We start from the raw sequence: 19,712 nt of genomic DNA on the forward strand, positions 1-19,712 counted from the left end.
AAAAAATATATTTTGCTTTTTAAAGTATAAAAGACAAGAGCACAAAAAGACAGAAGGACAAAACAAGAGGGTGAATGCATATTCTTATTTCAAAGAAGGAAGACACAAAAGGATAAGGAAGCAGAACTAAGCTGCAGGAATAAAGGAAAGGGAATAAGTGAAAAGGACACTAGTGAGTATAAAAAAGTGGATGGATAAAGTTTCCAGGGTGGATAGAGAGACACGGGACTAAAGGATGGAGGTCAGAGGAAATATAGTTGGAAAGGTGTAAGATACAGATGGGAGAGCTTAAGGGCGAGAGGGATGGCAATGTACCTTGCACAAATGGTCGGGAGAGGGATGAATGGAAAGGATCGCGGAGAGGAAATGAATCAGGAAAGAACGAGGGAAACGGAGAGGAGTAGGTGGAAATGGGACAGCGCTCGGAAACGTCTCTAGGATAGCAGGAAGAGAAACGGTAGGGATGAGGGCCGAGGAGAGCAAATGAGAGGGGATTAAGAGAGCGACATGAAGATGGATAGAAACTGAGGAGTGAAACATGACGGGCGCGATGTAGAGCACCAATAAAAACGCGAGGAACGGGCTGGGAAGAAATAGGAAGGGAGGGAGGGAGGGAGGGGGGTGATGGAAATAAGAGCGAGGCGCAGAGGTGACAGAATGATATCAGGTGGGATAGACAGAAAACAGGAGTGATAGTGGAGCGAGAGGCGGGAGGTAGAGAGGGACCATATTTCCCCTTGAAGGAACCGGCCTGTCATGCTGTTCCGCCAGCTCAGAGCAGCTCTATAAAATACAGCGAGCAGGCGGGTCGTGTCGGGTGACTTATGTGTATATCTAGGCTTTGTCAATATTTCTTTCTGTCTTCCTTCCTCTGTGCTCCCCTACTGCCTTCTCGCCCCTCTGCTCTCTCTTTTCCAATTGTTCCTCAGCTCCCTCTCTCTGTGTGTGTGTGTGTGTGTGTGTGTGTGTGTGTGTGTGTGTGTGTGTGTGTCAGCTAAGTGTCTTCACAGCAGCCTTGCTCATCTTTGATCCTCTTCCCTCTATCAAGTGGGTGCAGAAGGTGTGAGTTTTGGAAGCTCCTTTGAGCGTTGGCTTGCCACCACCGCGGCACGATGTCTGCAGGACTTGGCAGGCGTGGAACCCCCCTCTGATTCTCCATTATGAGACAATAGGGGCAGGATGATGAGCCTTGCAGTTCAATTGACATCATTGACGAAGCGCCAACACAAATATTCTCACTGATATCACAAAGTCAGTCTGTAAAGTCAAAAACAAGCATGCAAAGACTGGATTATCCCACCTACACAGTCCATGTTTTCCAGTTTCTCGCATGTATGAATGAATGCATGTGTTTGTGTACGTCTGTCTCAGCCCCGATACAGAAGCACCGGGTGGTAGTCTGATTTATTCATGTGGTCCCAGGGAGGATTGCACCTCCTCTTCCTCATTTGGCATGGTTCAGTATCCTGAGTGCAGGCCTGCGGAGACCCAGGTCCATGGGGGGGCAGACTTCCTGCAGATACTCTGCCCCAGTGCACAACTGGTGGACACTCGCAAATTACCCTGCTCTACATTTTCATGTATATTCATTAAGAAAACGTGTCAAAACTTCTCAGAAGATTTCTGTCTTGACAAACATGAGAGGGTGTAGCAGTGTTTGAAATATACTTAAGTAAAAGTAAGTCTCTGTTACAACGTGTAAATGTTACTTAACGTAAAGCAAAATGTCCTTCATTCATCAAAAGTAAAACAACTAATTATGCAGAATTACTCAGAAGTGTTGTATGACAGAATATGAGATTATTCAGATTTTATGACTAACCAATTTGTAGAATGATTTTTTTTATTTTGCAAATCGTCAATGTAGAGCAAATTTGGGATCCTACTGACTCAGCATTACACAAACTTTACAACTCTTACTATCTAGTCAATACTTGGATTGTCGGAACATATATCGTACAAACACATCATTGTGGGGGAAACTTCTGAAGCAATGGAGAGTCAGGACTCAACAAGACACGAGGAGAACTGGAGCTTTGATGCCAAGCAATGACGGTTTATTTGGAGTTACGGCCGGAGAGTTGACAAACCAATTCTGAAGAACTCTTTCTGCAGCTCGAGGTTTTAACTAGTTCGGAGTGTAATAATCAACATTCTTTATCAGTGAGACTAAACATTATGGACCCTGAATCTAACTAGAGCTCTCGTCTATAGGAAAGAAAGTGCGCCAGGGAACCTTTCTTCCCTGAACAGTAAACGACCTCATGGCGGCCTGTGCTCTGTCATAGACTGGCAACAACAATGCGCCCAAGCTGCTCCCCCTTAAGAGAGATAGCAGCTATACCCAAGGCCGTAGACCTGTGCCATGGGTAAGGAGACGGTGAAGAGAGAAAACGATGAACTGGGTCGAAGGTTGAATACCTAAGCAAAATATTCTCTGACAATCATGGTATTAATGTAAGAAGTGTTGAATACACGTGGTGCAGTAAAAAGTACAGAAATACTCAAGTAAAGTACATCAAATGTAAACTAATGTACGGTATGTGATTAAATGTACTCTGTAACATTCCACCACTGAATTTTAGTTTAGCCGATACCTTGACCGCACATACCTTTTGAGCCCAGTCCGAGTCCAGGTGGGACCTCATCTTGGATTGTAGAAAACGATAGCTTTGGCCTTATAAAGTATAAGAGAAAACTGCCACCAGTGATTGTTCTGTGGATCTATTTTTGAGCTGCTAGCTACTCCATGACATCTGAGTGTCACCGAGGGAAAAAAAGAAAAGACACAGGACATAGAAGTTGCACTCGGGTGAAACATAACTTATTTATTTCTACAGAACAAGCTGAAAATTCCCAATCTATCTCCATGACTTCCTTTGTCTCTGATCTATTGGCTGTTTTCTTCCCTCTCTCTCTCTCTCTCTCTCTCTCTCTCTCTCTCTCTCTCTCTGTGTGTCTGTTCTTTATTTACACCTCTCCCGTCTCTCTGCAGTGGCTCAGGGAGCGGTAACAGAAGTGTCACTTGTCATTATTGGCCTAATTCAGTAATCCGTCATCGTGCACTCACTGTATGCAGCGCATTATATGCCGGCACAGCAGGTGTACTACGCACTGAGGTGGAGATTCGATTTGACACGCACACACAGGCGAGAGGGCCAACGGGGGCCGGGGCAGACGGGCGCTGAGTGTGTGTGTGTGGGTGTGTGTGTGTGTGTGTGTGTGTGTGTGTGTGTGTGTGTGTGTGTGTGTGTGTGTGTGTGTGTGTGTGTGTGTGTGTGTGTGTGTGTGTGTGTGTGTGTGTGTGTGTGTGTGTGTGTGTGTGTGTGTGTGTGTGTGTGTGTGTGTGTGTGTGTGTGTGTGTGTGTGTGTGTTTGAGAGAATGGGAGATGGAAACACGGATTGAAAAGATGGAAAGATTGCATTTTTTTGGTGTGCCTCGTTGAAATTCGGGAGTTTGTTGTGTCTTGATTATGTGTGAAATATTTGTCTCTACTTCAAAGTGTGTGTTCATCCATGTGCTGAGTATGTTTCACGACCCTTAAGGTCCAAGCAACCCATTCAACATCCAGTAGGGTGTTTACGTTAGATACGAATATGATCTACGGTACAAAAACAAGGCTGTTTTTTTAATGTGCTTTCGAGTTGTTTTGATTCTCAACATTTGTGTTCTCTGGACTGCGGGACTTTCCGTACCAATAATACGTTTTTCATTGGAAACGTGTTAACTTTAGGCATGCTCCAAGACTTTATTCCTGTCAGTGAAGAGATAGAAGTGATGACATGCAACGAAAACGACATTGTGTTTATGTGGTCAGCATTTTAAACCCTTAAGCCACCTTGACGCCCCCACATTTTATTATTAGATCATAAACACTAATAATAATGGACTAAAAGGAAAGACACTGGAACAGTAATATTACACACCCTTAAGGGATGTAAGAGCAGGTTAACTGGCCAGGTGTTAGCCAAGGTTTCTCTCTGTACTCTCAATAGTCTACAACAACTTAAATCCATACCAGTGTTTATCGAATTCATCCCACAGTGGTTCGAACACGATTCAAACACTAACTCTCAGAGCCTTTGTTGATGGTCCTCTTGCAACATGTTGGCCCATCAAACCCAAAGTATGGGGAAAAGCAGGAAACCATTTAAGAGCATTACAAATAGCTTTGTATTGGTGTTGGTGAGGTTAGGTAACATGTTGCTTTGGCTTTGATGACAATGTGGAAGCTTTGGATACGAAACAATAGTATGTAGCAGATGCTTGTTAAATCTTCTTCTCTTGGTCTTATATTGTATGGGTTTGTATATGAACAAATAATGTGACAAGACAGGCAGTTCATGCGTAATATAAGATAATATTGCCCAATTGATTCGTATCGCTCTACCATATATATCTGGTTGACTGGATCACATTACTCAAACAAGATTCAGGCAATTGTTGGTATGATTCTACATCCAATCTACACACTCTCATGACACTTTAGTCCGATAACGGGACCTATAGCCAAGCAATCAATTCCTTTTCCTCTTAATTCAACTATTTTGAGGTGTATTTAGGTCTATCATTCATACCTAATGTTTAGTTTGTATTGAGTCATTCCTGTCCCCCACAATTTGCAGACATTTTGTTGTGCAAATGCTTTCTGCCTGGCTGCTGTACGACACCAATTAATCATAGTGCTTCCCTGGAAATTCAGACAAAGCGGCTTGCAGTTGTTGATGACACCTTTTCGCAGCAGAGTCACCGGCTGCACTGCACTCTCTAAGGTCAACACTTGGTGCGCTTGCTGTTCAACAAAGCTGCATTTTCCCCACATGTCACACTGTATTGATTGCATACATTGCGGTAGGGTGATCCCCAGTCAAAAACAAATGGTTCAATTGAAAACGATTAGAAAGGAGAAACATTTTTTAAGGAATAGTGTCAATATCGCCTCCCTCGGGGTATGGTGCCAGCTGCACTGCACTCTGGGTAGGAGAGTTTTTTTTAACTGATCCGGAGAGGGATGGGGTTTTAGGTTTGTGATGTTGGGGCTTCCCCTTCTCTCTTTATCAACGGCAATTTGTATGTGAGCGCTCACCTCTGGGTTCCCAGTGGGCACGGTGGATTTCATCAAGGTCTTAACCCCACAAGGCTACAAATCCTGTTACCACTGTTAGTGTTTTAAACTGTTTAAACTATCAAAAAGCTCCATGTTGAATCCCAGGCTGCGTCTGAGTCACGCCCAGACCACACCGAACCGTACGGGTCTAACTGCATTTACTTGACTTTTTTCCTCTTCTGTTATTTTTGCTTCATATAACACCTGCCATTTCCACCGGTTCATCAAACTGCAGCTCTAAGCCCAATCCGAGGGGATTCAGTGCTATTGGTTTGATTTCATCATTCCTTTTTTCATTAACAACAATTTAGCAAAATATAAGAGGCTTTTATGTGATTTGACTATCCCCCAACTTTTTATCTTTGGATTCTTGTAATAGAAACCCCTTTTGTATCAGCAGAAGCTCCTGAATGTAGTGGATTTGTGTTGACTAATATTCATGGTAATCAGCACCAACACTCCTATCGTTAGGCATTAAAGTCATTACATAGTTGCATGTAGCATAGTGAACCTTTTTAAGGTCTAAGTTTAAGATGATTATAGCCTGATTGTCCAAACATTGAAATATGCCTCATTGTTGAATACAAATTACATTGACGGTGGCGTGTGGCGCAGTGGGTTAGTCCGTTGGCGTTCGGATCAGGGTTCAAACCCCACTGCAGTCAGCATGTCTTTGTGTCCCTGAGACACTTCACCCCAAATTGCTCCTGTGGGGATTGTCCACAGTATTGAGTATGTAAGTTGCTTTGGATAAAAGTGTCTAACAGGTAACATGTAATGTAACATTGAAAAGTAGTCCAAGTGTTGTAAAGTTCAAGAGTGAGGGCCAATTATTGCAAGAAAAAATACCATAAAAGGTCAGTTTACTCAAAATATAAGTCTTTGCTAATTGCCTCGTCCATAGTTCAAGATAATAGTTATTAATGCAATGTTTTCACTTTTTCAAAAGCCCTCTCCCAAAAAGCACATTTTCTTAAATCTCGCGATAACTTGTCTTGTCTTCATTAACATGTCAATTCTCGTCAGGGAAGTAGAGACACACAGGGCTGATGGGTAAACTGAGTTTGTTGGTTTATATTAATGGTTTATATTTGCCTGAAATTCAAACAAAATCGACATCTAATAAGTTGGTTATTTTTGACTTTGGAAAATGTTGCGCAGAGAAACGTTATCTGTGAGGCGTTACAGAAGTATCACCGCTCATCAACTGATAGCAGAACATGCGTAAAAGTTAACGGAAGCTATAGAAAACAACGCTACTCATTTCAATATTTACTGACCATCAAAATAGTGGGAAATGCAGATGTTTCATCCTCTGACATTCGTGCAGTCTCATCTGGTTGTAGTCCACTTTCCCCGCTGCTGAATCTCCCCTCCTTACACTCAAGGACAAACAGAAAATGGGTGAGTCACACAATGACCTCATTTTGTTGGCATTCAGACATAACTGCATTACAAATAAAGAATAATATGAAGATGTTCTGCTTATAGAAACATTAGCTCTATAATTGATTCTCAAGCCGACTGCTAAGAGACCTGAAATTGATTTTATTTATCGCGGTTGGATGCCTGATGATGATCACCGACTGAGGTTTATTTTCCATTATATGATCAGAGGCAGTCAATACGCTCAATAACCCTCCACTCATCTTCTCCCTGCTTCAGTGCCATAAAGTGTTCTTCCTGAATAGATATTTAAATCCATTCATAATTATGATATTTGTGCAATATCATCCATAAATGATGATAAACCAGCCTGGAATGATGTGGTAAATAACAGACTGCAAAGGAGGGGAGAAAATGAGTTTAAGGAGGGAAAGAAGTAGCAAAGTTGTAAATATATAATCGAGGAAAAGGAGGAGGGAAGTAAGGAAGGAAAGTGTTTGAATTATTATCCTGTATATGCCTGAGTGGACATGAGACAGAGAGCAGGGGGCGATATGGCGAGTTGTTGAAGAAAAGATGAGAGTTGAGCCTGAAGGAGTGGAGGAAAGAGAGGGGGAGATAAAGATGGAGAGGGGAGGGCTGATGATGAATGGATGGAGAACAGGGATAAGAGACGGAGCAGCATGAAAGAGTGTAGATACGGTGCGCGGTCCCGCTCCGAGGATGATGAAACGTTAATTAAAGTAAACGAGCTACCTGAGCTCCCGGCTCACCCCCTGTCACACTCTGTCAGGAGACAGAGAGAGGGGGGGGGGGGGGGGGGGAGGAGGGGGGGACATTTGACTGAACAGAGGAGAAGTTGGGTAATCCAGCTGTGGCTTTAGTTCAAGGTTGATTTCTGCCACAGTTTCAAGCAGGTGGACCGATAGTTATCACTGGGTTTTATTACGCTATGTTATACACAATGTATTTTAGGTGAGACTCATTATCAAGCTTCCTTTATGTGTCCCACATAGGGGGAAATGTACATTGTTACAGCATATGTGAAGAATACAAAACACTATTAGATAAAGGGCATGCACATAATATTACATTATAAATAAAAGTTATTCCAATTTATATATTGCACAACAGTGGTGTTGCAGTATTTGTTTTAGTTTTTTTTACATTATTTATTTGGTGTAATTACTCAAACAGTGGCTCTTATGAGCATGTTCCTCCACTTCTGATGGAAATGTGCATTTGTTTTAATTTAGATGTTCACCATATCCATTGAGCTCTGTTGCAGTGACGTTTACAACTTATAGGAACTTTATATGCACTTTTTACATTCATGTATCACCTATCAGTAATTAGAAAACACACGTTTGACAAGAGCCTAATTTCCCAATCGGATTTTTCTGCACACATTTAGGTCTCTGCCTTGTTTCCCGTTCGGTCCACGCTACATTTATCCGCCAAGATCACCTTTGTTTCTTTTTGTAATGCTCATATTCATTCAATTAATCTGGGCTCTAATTTGTTTATATATTTATTTACTCGGTCTCGCTATCACTCTCTCCTTTTTTTTCATCTCTCTCCAACGATTATCCTGGCGTCTAATTAGAAATCGATGCGGCTGGGCCGGCGGGTATTTGCAATGTGTTTGTGGACGTTGAGAACAATTCCCGGACAGAAAAGACTGAGAGAAGAAAGGGAAAAGAGAGGAAGAGGAAACGCTACACTGCACTGCACAATTCACACACACACACACACACACACACACACACACACACACACACACACACACACACACACACACACACACACACACACACACACACACACACACACACACACACACACACACACACACACACACACACACACAAATTCACACATATTCTGACAACCGGCTTTACTGCTCGCAGCTATTCTTCTTGCTAAAAAGCAGTAGGCTAAGTAAAAACAGAGAGAGAGAAAGCAAAAATGGAAGGAAAAACAAAAATGAAAAGAAAAATCATTTTTTAACGACTGACGCGATGGGATTTTTTGCAGAATTGTTGAGGAGTGTTTCCTCGTCTTTTAGGAAAACAAACACATCTCTGAGTGGAAAAGTCCTTCAGATGTGATGGCCTGCATCTCACCCCGCTGTGCCAAAAGTCAAGCAGCCAATTCACCAGGAAGTTAAGAACATGCACTCAATATAAGTGCAAATTAATATTTTATAATAAGTAATAGGCCTACGTTTTATTATTATAAATATGATGCGATAATAATGCATGCACGTTATTATAAGGAGCCTGTAGGCCTCCATATGCAACATCGCGCGAATCATTTGCACATTAGTCCACATTTATCAATCTATTTGTCTATTTTGTTAAAGGTGTATTGCATTAATATTAAGTAAAAACCACTTGAATTATTTTTTTTAGCAGTTTTTCCTGATGAAGTTTTGTTAGTGATTTCCCGATCTGTCCTTTACATTTTGCCTCTTAAAAATACCTGCGCACGTGGGGACGTTTACACATTAATGGGGACATAACTTGCCACACTTAGAGTGATCTGTGGCACACATGTCCTTCCTCTTCCTCCCTCGTCCTCCTCTTCCTCTCCGGCGTCTTGTCTGATGCTCACGCCGAGGCAGAGTCGCCTCCTCTCCGCCGCGTCCCGTGGAGACGAGTCGGTGTAGAAGCGACGGGTTAGCGCCATTACCGGAGCCGATCGAAGCTAACCGGATTAGCAGCTGCCAAATGAAAAAAGAAAGTGTAGCAACCAAGTGAAAAAAAAAAATGTAAGGAATGAGAGCCTCGCACTTTTATTAGTTCAGCTTTACACCACGGTGTGTTTACCGTCTGTGCTCTGCGCTTTATTGGCTCCAAACATAATCTGTTTTTCAGACGCTGTTTCTCTCTGTGTTCTCTGTTCATCATCGCAAACGAGATGCATCACTTTCCCGTGTGTGTGTGTGTGTGTGTGTGTGTGTGTGTGTGTGTGTGTGTGTGTGTGTGTGTGTGTGTGTGTGTGTGTGTGTGTGTGTGTGTGTGTGTGTGTGTGTGTGTGTGTGTGACTTCATGGCTGCACCAGTCAGGAAGTGTCGTATCGGGAAATACAGTGTTGGAGTGTCACCCCCCTCTGCATGATGAGGACAACTGAATAACTTGCTTTTTCTCCTTGTTGCTTCACATTTCATCAACCCCTGTGATGCTTTACTTTACTTGTGCCAAAACCATCAGTCTGGGCTCCCTGTTGTGTGTGTGTGTGTGTGTGTGTGTGTGTGTGTGTGTGTGTGTGTGTGTGTGTGTGTGTGTGTGTGTGTGTGTGTGTGTGTGTGTGTGTGTGTGTGTGTGTGTGTGTGTGTGTGTGTGTGTGTGTGTGTGTGTGTGTGTGTGGTTTTGCACTTGTGTGTCTTTGTTGCTCTGTGCAGTATAGCAGTAAGTCATATGTGAGGCTCTATCCTTGCATTTTATGTCAATCTGTCTTTCCATCTTGCACGCTCATTAAACGTCCTCTGACACACACACACACACACACACACACACACACACACACACACACACACACACACACACACACACACACACACACACACACACACACACACACACACACACACACACACACACACACACACACACACACACACACACAGTCACACACACTCTATCTCTTTCTCTCAGTCTCTCTCCCTCTCCTCCTTCTTCTTCCTCCGCGCCTCACGCTCCCCTTGCCCGTGGCTATATGATCGTGAAAAATGTGTTTACAAAACTCGCTCTCTCGCAGATCAAACCGTACGGACGAATCAAAGACTTTGGAGAGAGGAGAGAGAGGCAGAGAAGAAGAGAGAGAGAGGCAGAAAGAGATAGAGAAGGGGAACGAGCAGAGGGTGTGTAGAGGCCTCATAATTTTAAAATTCTCTGTGTGTTATTCTCTTGTTTTTCTCCTTGTGTTTGTGTGTGTGTGTGTGTGTGTTGATGTCTGCCTGTATCTCCTTTGGTAATACAATATCTGTAAGGCCCCCAAAACAACTATCTGCGTCTCACAGTTAAACATGAGATAATGCAATATTGATGTCTCCTTGTCTTTGCTATAACGCAATACTGGGTCCATTCTGCCTGGACACACTAACATGGGCCGATAGTGCCCTCGCACTTAAAATAATGACTGTGATCCTGTAATACATTTTAGAGGGAAATACCAAGTCCCCAAAGGAGTAGGGTTAGTGAAACCAGAGGAGTTGAACATACTCCCGGAGTAGCATCAGGTCACATTTCAAACAAGTATTCAGCAGGAGACGCACAACAAGTCTAGATAGGACGTCATTATTTATCATTTGTGCCGCTTTGGATATCTGAAAAAAGATCATTGAAGATGCTGCAGGTTGACCCAATTTCAAATATTGCCGTCGTGAGTCCTTTGTGTCCTCAAACCAACGCGGAGTCAGAGATCGTACTCTTACGGTTAATCAGATTTTTGTGCTTATGATTAATTTTCTACCTTGTGAATTCATTTGAAATATGTCCTAATGCATCAAATTGACCCCCAGTATTGATCAAAGTTGATGGACTGTGTACAAATCAGGAATTCGAACCGAAACAACCGCAGGACATTGTCATTCTCACGTCTGATATGTAGTGTTTTAGAAATATTTTAGTGAAATGATTACAAAATTAACCCAACAAGAGGCAATCTGAAAGCAGAAAAACGTAGAAGTGGACAAAAGTTGGATGAAGTGAACAAATCGTGACTTTTTCTGGAGAAATGCAGAGCCTTTGAAAAGTGTTGATACCATTTGCTGAAGTTTTAGGATAAGTCTTGTGCTGACATGGTCTGCAACTTCTGTCAATTAAATAAAATACATTTCCATTCATTTAGAAATATAAAAAAAACTTAAGGTCAGGCTATTTTGGAGTTTTCAGTATGAAAGGACTTTCTTTAGGATTATCTTGATGAACTCCTGTTGTGTGTATAACAGATATGTGATGTTTTTGTGAGAGGAGAGAGGGTCCACGATAATGAGACAAGGACACGATAAAGTCATAAAAAAGACAAACAGTGGGACACAGGAGGGGAGGAAGAGGAGTGTCAGTTTTAAGCTGAGGAAGGGGGTAAAGGGTGAGGAGAGGGAGGGAGGGAGGGAGGGAGGCAGACAGACAGGCTGGGGTAGCGATTATAGCGGGGTTTATGTATGAGCTATTGATTGAGTCGGTGGTGACTTCTTGAGTGGTTAATTCGGGAAGTGAGAGCGATAGAGAGAGTAACTCACTGACCAGAGGGAGGGGCGGGGGGCGAGGGGAGAGATAGAGAGAGCATGATGAGGATGAGTAGAGAGAAAGAGGAGAGCATTTCCTCGGGTAAAAGAGTGTAAAACAACACACTGTTTGTCACGGATTACGTTGTGGTTCTTAGTGACTAATAAGGTTGCTTTTAACCCTTGAGGCTTTGTGGACATTTTCACTTGTTGTTTTGGGTCCCACAGAACCCATAGCTATTCAAGTAAAATGGATTATACCACTTCTGATTGCCACAATTACACGTAAAGGGGACTAAATACAGAAATGACAATTAAGCATGTACATTTCCTGTTCCTTTATTTGTCCCGCAGAGGGAGAGTTACATACAACAAAGAGACGGTACAAATAAAGACAACATTCAAATAGTATAAAGAAAGGTGCAAGCAGACATTAATACAAACAAATCTAATAAGAATCCAAAGTAGAAAATATAAGTCATATTATTAAAGTGTAGTGGGTTTGCTATGGGCTATGCGTGAACCGAAATGTATTGTTTTTGTTTGGAAAAGTAGTTCAGAAAGAGAAAAATGGTAAACACGTCATCATAGTTACTTATGTTTGGGGTCAATTAGACCCCAGAGAGGTCAAACCCGTGACCTTGGTCATTGATGGACCTCTTATGAATAAAGCTCCTTTACTGACAATCACATGGTGCACATGAAAATCCATTTATGTTTACATGTGTTTCACAGCTAACTCCAGTTCCAAATGACATTAACAAGCACTTTTCATTCAATTAAGTCTATAAGGTATTGAGGTAATATGACTTTATTAGGTATTTTCATTGGTCTGTTTTAAGGGGCCCAGTTTCTCCATGACTGTAAATAGAAGATTACACTTCAAAAACATTGTTATGAAGTTCATACAGTGTGTAAACTTCAATTTCAGTGAGCAGACTACAGAGCAAACTCATTACCGCTTTTATTATTAATACATTTTTCCAAAGACATATTTTCGTTGACATTTACGGTTTCCCTTTAGAAGTATCTAAGCAGCTGCTTTTAAAATCCTAAACGATTTGTCTCCATATAAGGCCACTTCTGTTGCCTTTTACAAACTGCTCTTCTCTCTCTCTCTCCCCCCCCCATCTTACCCATAAACAGGCATACACACACACACACACACACACACACACATACACACTTCTTTGGTCTCTATAGGCGTGAAGTTGAGCCCTATAGTACCCTCATCTGTTCACTGGAAACAACAGATGGTTTCCTTGTTCTCACTGCATCACCTTGTCAGAGGAAGTCAAAATCAAAAGCAACAACTTGAACTAGGAAGCAAGGTAACGTGTGCAGCACCTGCGCCTGTGTGTGTGTGTGTGTGTGTGTGTGTGTGTGTGTGTGTGTGTGTGTGTGTGTGTGTGTGTGTGTGTGTGTGTGTGTGTGTGTGTGTGTGTGTGTGTGTGTGTGTGTGTGTGTGTGTGTGTGTGTGTGTGTGTGTGTGTGTGTGTGTGTAGCTCTGGTGTGAGGAAGTGTGCGAACTGAAGGATCTCTATTACAGCCTATAGATAGATTGGTTATTATTCTAAATGTGTCCAGTGCATATTGCTCGCAGCTTCGTTAGTAATGCATCTCTCACAGTTTGTTTGCTGATAGGATATCCTGCAGTCCAATTCCCTAAAAGCTGCGCAGGCTACGTGGGTTTTGCGTAAATACGTGTGTGTTGCATGTGTGTGAGTGAAGGTCAGCTCGCCGGCGCAGTTTCTTTTCCTATTTCTCTTCCCTCTCGCGCAGGTTTTGATCTCTCAGCCGCGAGATCAAAGGCGCTCTCTGGCTATTAGTCAGCGCGAGCCATTGATCCCTCATCGATCCACGCGAGACACAGCCGCCCCGTGAACACCGCGCGAGGCTCCCCAAAGCTCCTCCCGTGCGAGAAGGAGAACGTAAGAGAGGGAGTAGTAACGTGTGTGTGTGTGTGTGTTCGTGCGTGTGTGTGTGTGTGTGTGTGTGTGTGTGTGTGTGTGTGTGTGTGTGTGTGTGTGTGTGTGTGTGTGTGTGTGTGTGTGTGTGTGTGTGTGTGTGTGTGTGTGTGTGTGTGTGTGTGTGTGTGTGTGTGTGTGTTCTAGAGCCAAACTCGAGCTTTTTCTTTGCCGCGGGACATGAAACAATGAGGCTCGAGCCGGTTTTAATAAAGCGCGCTTTCCCTCCTTTCAACTCTGGCGCGAGGCGGACGAGCCGGCAGCGGAGAGCGATCGATAATTAATGACGATGAATAATTTAACCCTATCGATTGATACTTTTTCTTCATCCTTTTCCCCCTTCTTTTCCTTATTTTCTTAAGGCCGGCACACTAATACCGTTTCACGAGCTCACATCCTCATCTCCACTCAACTCCTCTTAAACTTGTTGGAGTTCTCCACCTTTCGTGAAACCCTTAAAAAAATCCTTATTTATGAGAAGATACAGTTTCCCATTTGTGACACGTGCAGTCTAAACTTTACCCAAGACTCGACCAGAGCTCTCAAACTTCTACATTGTTGAACATGGTCTTCAAAGAATAGGAATTTTGATTTCAATTATTTGTATTATTGTCAACAAATCCAACAACCTCTCAAGTGTAGATGCTTACCCTCTGTGCCACAGGCGTCCATTGTGGTCCAAAAAAGTACTAACAACACATAAATGAGCCCCACTGGTGACATTTTCATAAACTATAATGAACATGGTAGTGTATTATGAATCTATCCCTCACACTTCTGTTGACTTAAACATACACTGGGTCATCAAATGTGTATCAATCCGCAGCTGAAAATAGTCCCCATTAAATCCACCTGTTTGGGCAACAGTTATAAAAGTGTACTTACTTGTTTTAAAGAATTGCCTAGATTAACTAAATATAACATTTGTGACCAACCTTTAAAGGTGAATATCTTCAGTATAGCGACAAATGGACAGACCTAATGGGTTAATCTGAAGGTATTAAAATACAGACTAATACATGGATTGCCAGGAAGAGAACTATATAACAACCCCGTTCTCTTGGCGTTGAAGCAGAGGTCTGTTATTAGACCAATTTTGTTTATTGATTACAAAAATTGCAATGTTGGACATTTCTCTGTTGTCTAGCGGGGTTTTTAATGTTTGTCCTTTAAACCTCACATTGGTCGCTAAGTCGCTACATACCTGCTGGTACATGTATTTTTCAAGCTGTATTTCTCTAAATATTGTTCTATGTTGGTGGTTCTGCCGTCTGAGAGGCTCTCTCTGTGGAAAGGGCTCAGTATCTCTGCCCCTGCAGTGTGGAGTAATGGCTGCTCTGTGGGAGAATGGTCACAGAGCCTCAGTTTTCCTGTATCTATACATCATGGTTAAATATCTGACAGTACTGCACTGCTGTCTGTCCCTATTACAGTGTAGCACTGAATTCTCACTCTTTCATATGACAGTATGATATACTGCAGGGCTCAAGGTACAAAGGAAGAAAAGTGGAAATTCAGCTACAATGAAAGTCCCCATGTTGCCAGTATGTGTTAGTGGATGCGCATCTTCGACTCTTAACACTGATAACATCTGTTTTTTTTTCAAGCAATCACTGTTTAATTTAATTAAATGATGTGTCTACAAATATAACACTTTCAATGGATGACAAAGGGATGACTTAAGAATAACTTATTCCTTTAGTCAAAAGGTGCTAAGACAGACAAGTAACGTACAATGAAATATAAAATATTTAACCCAAAAGAACATTCTCACTCTTTAATTAAGTGTCCCAATTCCATGGTTAGTAATATCCAACAAAAGGCTTAAATAGTTTGTTTTGAAAAGTCTGTTTTGTTTTTATTTTTGAAAATTGTTTACTAGTGAACTAGAAGGGCAAATAATTTAGTTTTGGGTTAACTTAGAGTAAGATAATGTATTCAAAGTCAAAAATGTTTCATTCAGACATATCTAATATCTAATATCTCATTCTCTTATATCATGGGAGAACCATTCTCATTCAGTTGTGCAAAAACAAAATAGCTACAAATGATCGGCTGGATTTTGTCGAGATAGGTAATGGCGTATTACTTTCTGTATAACGTTGTGAGGTCCGTAAATATTTGTCTGAATGGCAAAATAAAATTAAAAAAAACATCAACATTTTTGAAAATAGATGAAGCTAAACCAGAAGACGATTAGGCCACTATATAGTGATCAAATCTGCGTTGACTTTCCTCTTTAACATTTGGATGGACAGGTTCTTTTTCCGTCTTCCTCCTGACCAACCCTCCCCCTCCCCCTCCCTCTCTCCCCTCCTCGTTTCTCCTCTCTCCTTCTTTCCATCTCCTCTAACAAACCCATAGCAGAGTCCCTCTGTTCTTCCACCCTGAGGCTGACCAGTGTGTCAGAGCTAACCAGGGAGAGGAACAGAGAGAGAGAGGGAGAGACAGAGATAGCAGGAGAGAGGCAAGTGAAGAGAAAGGGAGAGAGAAAGTGGGTTCAGTTGGGCCTTTTTCAGGGGCAACCGAAAAAAAAGGGAAGATGAGACAGATGTTCAGAGCCCGTTTCATCTTGTGGAAAAAGGCCAGACTCTTCGTGCCTCTCATATTTTTCTATCTTTTTATATCGTGACCCATCACTCTTTCCTTCTTTAGACAGCACTGGAGATATAATGTTGCCTGCATGTCAGTGTGCCCCCCCTTTCCTCCCTCTACCCCAGTCACTCTGCAGAATTTCAAAAACATAGTTGGTACTTCACTGTTTCCTTTTCACTCCCGTCAGTGGCCTACTAACCTCCGCGGCAACGCTTCTGCTGACGGGCTGGTGCTATAGATTACCCGCCTGGCTGCAAACTTGCATCAGTGTGTATCCGTCAGTCCTGCTCGGGAAGAAGATGTTCCAAATATGTTTCTCTTCAAACCTGAAACCCGTGGACTCTAATGAAACACACTCAGATGTTCTTGGACAGTAATAAGTGGCACATCACAGAACACCAGTTTTAACTCAAAGTAATGACACTTGTGATGACTTTCCACGTGGTTATAGAAGACCTTATACTCCCAATTATGAGCATATCTAATAAGGCTTTCATCGTGTTATATTGTGAATTAGAATCAGCATAAAGGCCATTATACAGTATGACTCTTAAACTCATAATAATTGTGTGCAATAAAACTAAAGAAGTGCTTTACAGGCAACAGATAAGAGAAATCAGACCAGATAATAACAGGGGCAATGAGTGCAAACTACATACATTATCAAATCAAGATTGAATCAGCCATTAACAATATATTCATATTTAGAAAGGATGAAATTACTAGAAAATGACCACTTGACGAACACACTTCGTTTGGCTGAGGAGAACTGCATAATCAAGTGGTGGTTATTAAGACAAAATAAATACAAATAGTGTAAGGGACACATTTGCATTGTTCAGGAGTTGGTTTAAAGGAAACAGAACCAAAAGGACTTACATTGACTATGTGGCCAAAAAGCACAACCTGAATGCTATTTTTCAAGTGTGGAAGAAGTAAAGTCACAATATCAACCTTAGTGTGATAATATGTTGAGGTTGTGTTTACAGCTTATTTCCCACAAAGTCCAGACATAATCCTCTTTAAAGGTTGTTTAAAAGGTTGAGTCTTTTTGTGCTAATTGGAAGTTGAGCATCGCACTTAATACCCTTTTTTTTTTTTTAGCATTCTGAATGTATTACCAGTCCCTTGTTATTTTGAATAATTGCTTCTCTTATTACAAAGCAAATATCAGGATCTTTCTTTTTGACTTCCTCTAATACCCTTTGAGCCTCGACCAGCCTTGACTGTGAGTCCTTGCGTCTTCGTGATGTCCTAAAGACAGCAGAGGAAACACTGTCCCTAAAAACATCCGATTGATTCCACTGCCTGAATGATCAAAAGCCTCTGACTAACACAACACACCAGAGAGACTCACAACATGTGAGGTTTCCTTTGAGCGTCGAAGGTGCTTTTGTCAACATGTGACTGTACAGTAACTCCAAGCCCCTTTTGTGTGTTTTCCACTATTGTCACCGGTAACTGTGTGATCCATCATCCAGACTGAGTTCTTATCCGTGGCCTTTTGTGCGAGAGGAGTCCTTTTGTTTGTGTCCACTGTCGCTCTGTGTTGCAATTTTTTTGGTCTCAATCAGTCCCATCTTTTACTAAACAAAGTGCATTCTCTCTTCCAGCTCACCGAGATGTGTGTCTCTGTCGATTCAGTCAATATCTATGGGCTCCATGTCTTATTCTGTGTGTGTGTGTGTGTGTGTGTGTGTGTGTGTGTGTGTGTGTGTGTGTGTGTGTGTGTGTGTGTGTGTGTGTGTGTGTGTGTGTGTGTGCTACCTGAGCTACCTGTGTATTTGTGGCATATCTGGTGTGTGTTTACCGTGCAATCCATTACAATCTGTGAGCAGCGTCTGTATCTGACAGTCAGTGCATGCATGTGTGTGTAAGAGTGTGTGCGCACCAGGAACAGTATTCCCTGGGCTGCTAGTTATAATGTTTCTGGGGGTGATGGGGGGAACTTGAAAGCCCTGCGCTGCCCAAATCAAAACTAACAAGGAAATGATGGGGGCTCCTTTATCTCCTCTCTGGCCTGGGGGGGCCGAGGGGGGGCGAGAACGAGAGACTGGGGAGGGAGGAGAGGAGGTAGGAGGAGGAGGAGGAGGAGGGGGGTGGGGGGGGCTGCCTGGCTTCCTCTTTGATTTGTAAAAAATGCATTACCTCCGAAATCAAACGGAAAATTACTGCGCCGAAGCAAAACACACAGAGCAGGAGAGATGGGTGGGGCGGGGGAGCAGACGGAGGATAGGTGTGTGTGAATAGAAAGGAGGTGGGAAAGAGGAAGGGAGGATTCACCTGTGTAGTTCCGCTGTCGGAGAGGGAAAATGGATATAGATGTAGGCGGTGTGTAGGTGGTGCGAGAGGGGCCGCAGAGACCCTGTCAGAGGAGCTCACGTATACACGATCCTCGGAGGAGACCAGTTTATACATGCTGTGTGCCGCCAGAATATGGCAAATGAAACATATGATGCAGTATTGATGACCTGTAGCCCACAGGGAAAAGGAAACTTATAGATTACTACCTCGAACACAAAGAATATCTTATTTTTTAAAGACCCGTACCACTCTCCACTGGGGCCGGCGTACGGCTTGTATCGAGTTTTAATAGAAGGACATACGTTGTGGAAGAAAGACGTTTGTAATGGTGTGAAGGCCAACGTGTGTTTGGATATCCTGCCGGTACGCTGAATACAAAATGATCTAACAGGTTAGTGTAGTTTGGTGGAAATATTCCCGGAGCTTTTTGTGAAGCCGTTGTTATCTGAACCCTGGTGATAACTTTGACTCATTATGGGAAAACGAGCGCAGGCAGAAAACACAAGGCTGATGGAAGAAGATGAAAAATAATAAGAAGTGATAACGTGAATGATGTGGGAACACAAATAATATGTGAGTGAGATGAGGGTGAACGCCAACTCTATATTTGAAGACAGAAGCTTGAAAACAAGAAAGATGAATAGAGGGAGGAGAGGGGCCACAATCCAAAGGCTATAGCAGGGTGAGAGCGAGCGGGAGAAAGATGGAAGGAGAGTCGGTCAGAGAGAGAGAGAGAGAGAGAGAGAGAGAAGTGCCTGGAGTTAGCAATAATAATTTATACAAACACACCTTAATAATTCACGTTCCATTTCGATGCTGGAGGGAAAATCCAAAATTCACAGAGCATAATTAAACAGAGGCAGAGAGTGGAGGCAGAGATGGAGAGGCAGCATTAAAGATATGAGTGGAGCAGCAGGGCATCTCTTCCATCGGAGCTTTGTAAAACAACCCTGATCAAACTGTGATATCCAAACTCCATCCCGTCTCTCTGTGGAAACAATGAACCCTCCTCACGTCCTCCTGTCAGCAGACGTCTTTATGCATTTATTTCCGTGACAGTGTCGTCATTAGCTGGCATTTGATGCACACGTTATTGTTTGGGATGGGTTTGGATCACAGCTC

General features: G+C 42.5%; 1 protein-coding gene across 14 annotated transcripts in view; it reads left to right on the plus strand.

The window, feature by feature from the left end:
- Positions 1-19,712, plus strand: part of erfl1 (Ets2 repressor factor like 1) — a 97,421-nt gene that overhangs the window by 65,733 nt on the left and 11,976 nt on the right. For 10 of the 14 annotated variants that reach the window (XM_079692918.1, XM_079692911.1, XM_079692907.1 and 7 more), the window contains one exon: positions 10,257-10,359. The exons of the other annotated variants lie outside the window; for them this stretch is intronic. The gene's annotated coding sequence lies outside the window, so the exon portion shown is untranslated. The remainder of the gene's footprint in view (positions 1-10,256; positions 10,360-19,712) is intronic. 14 annotated transcript variants of the gene reach the window in all.

The sequence above is a fragment of the Notothenia rossii genome (genome assembly GCF_949606895.1).
Source record: "Notothenia rossii genome assembly, chromosome: 7".
Taxonomy (NCBI): domain Eukaryota; kingdom Metazoa; phylum Chordata; class Actinopteri; order Perciformes; family Nototheniidae; genus Notothenia; species Notothenia rossii.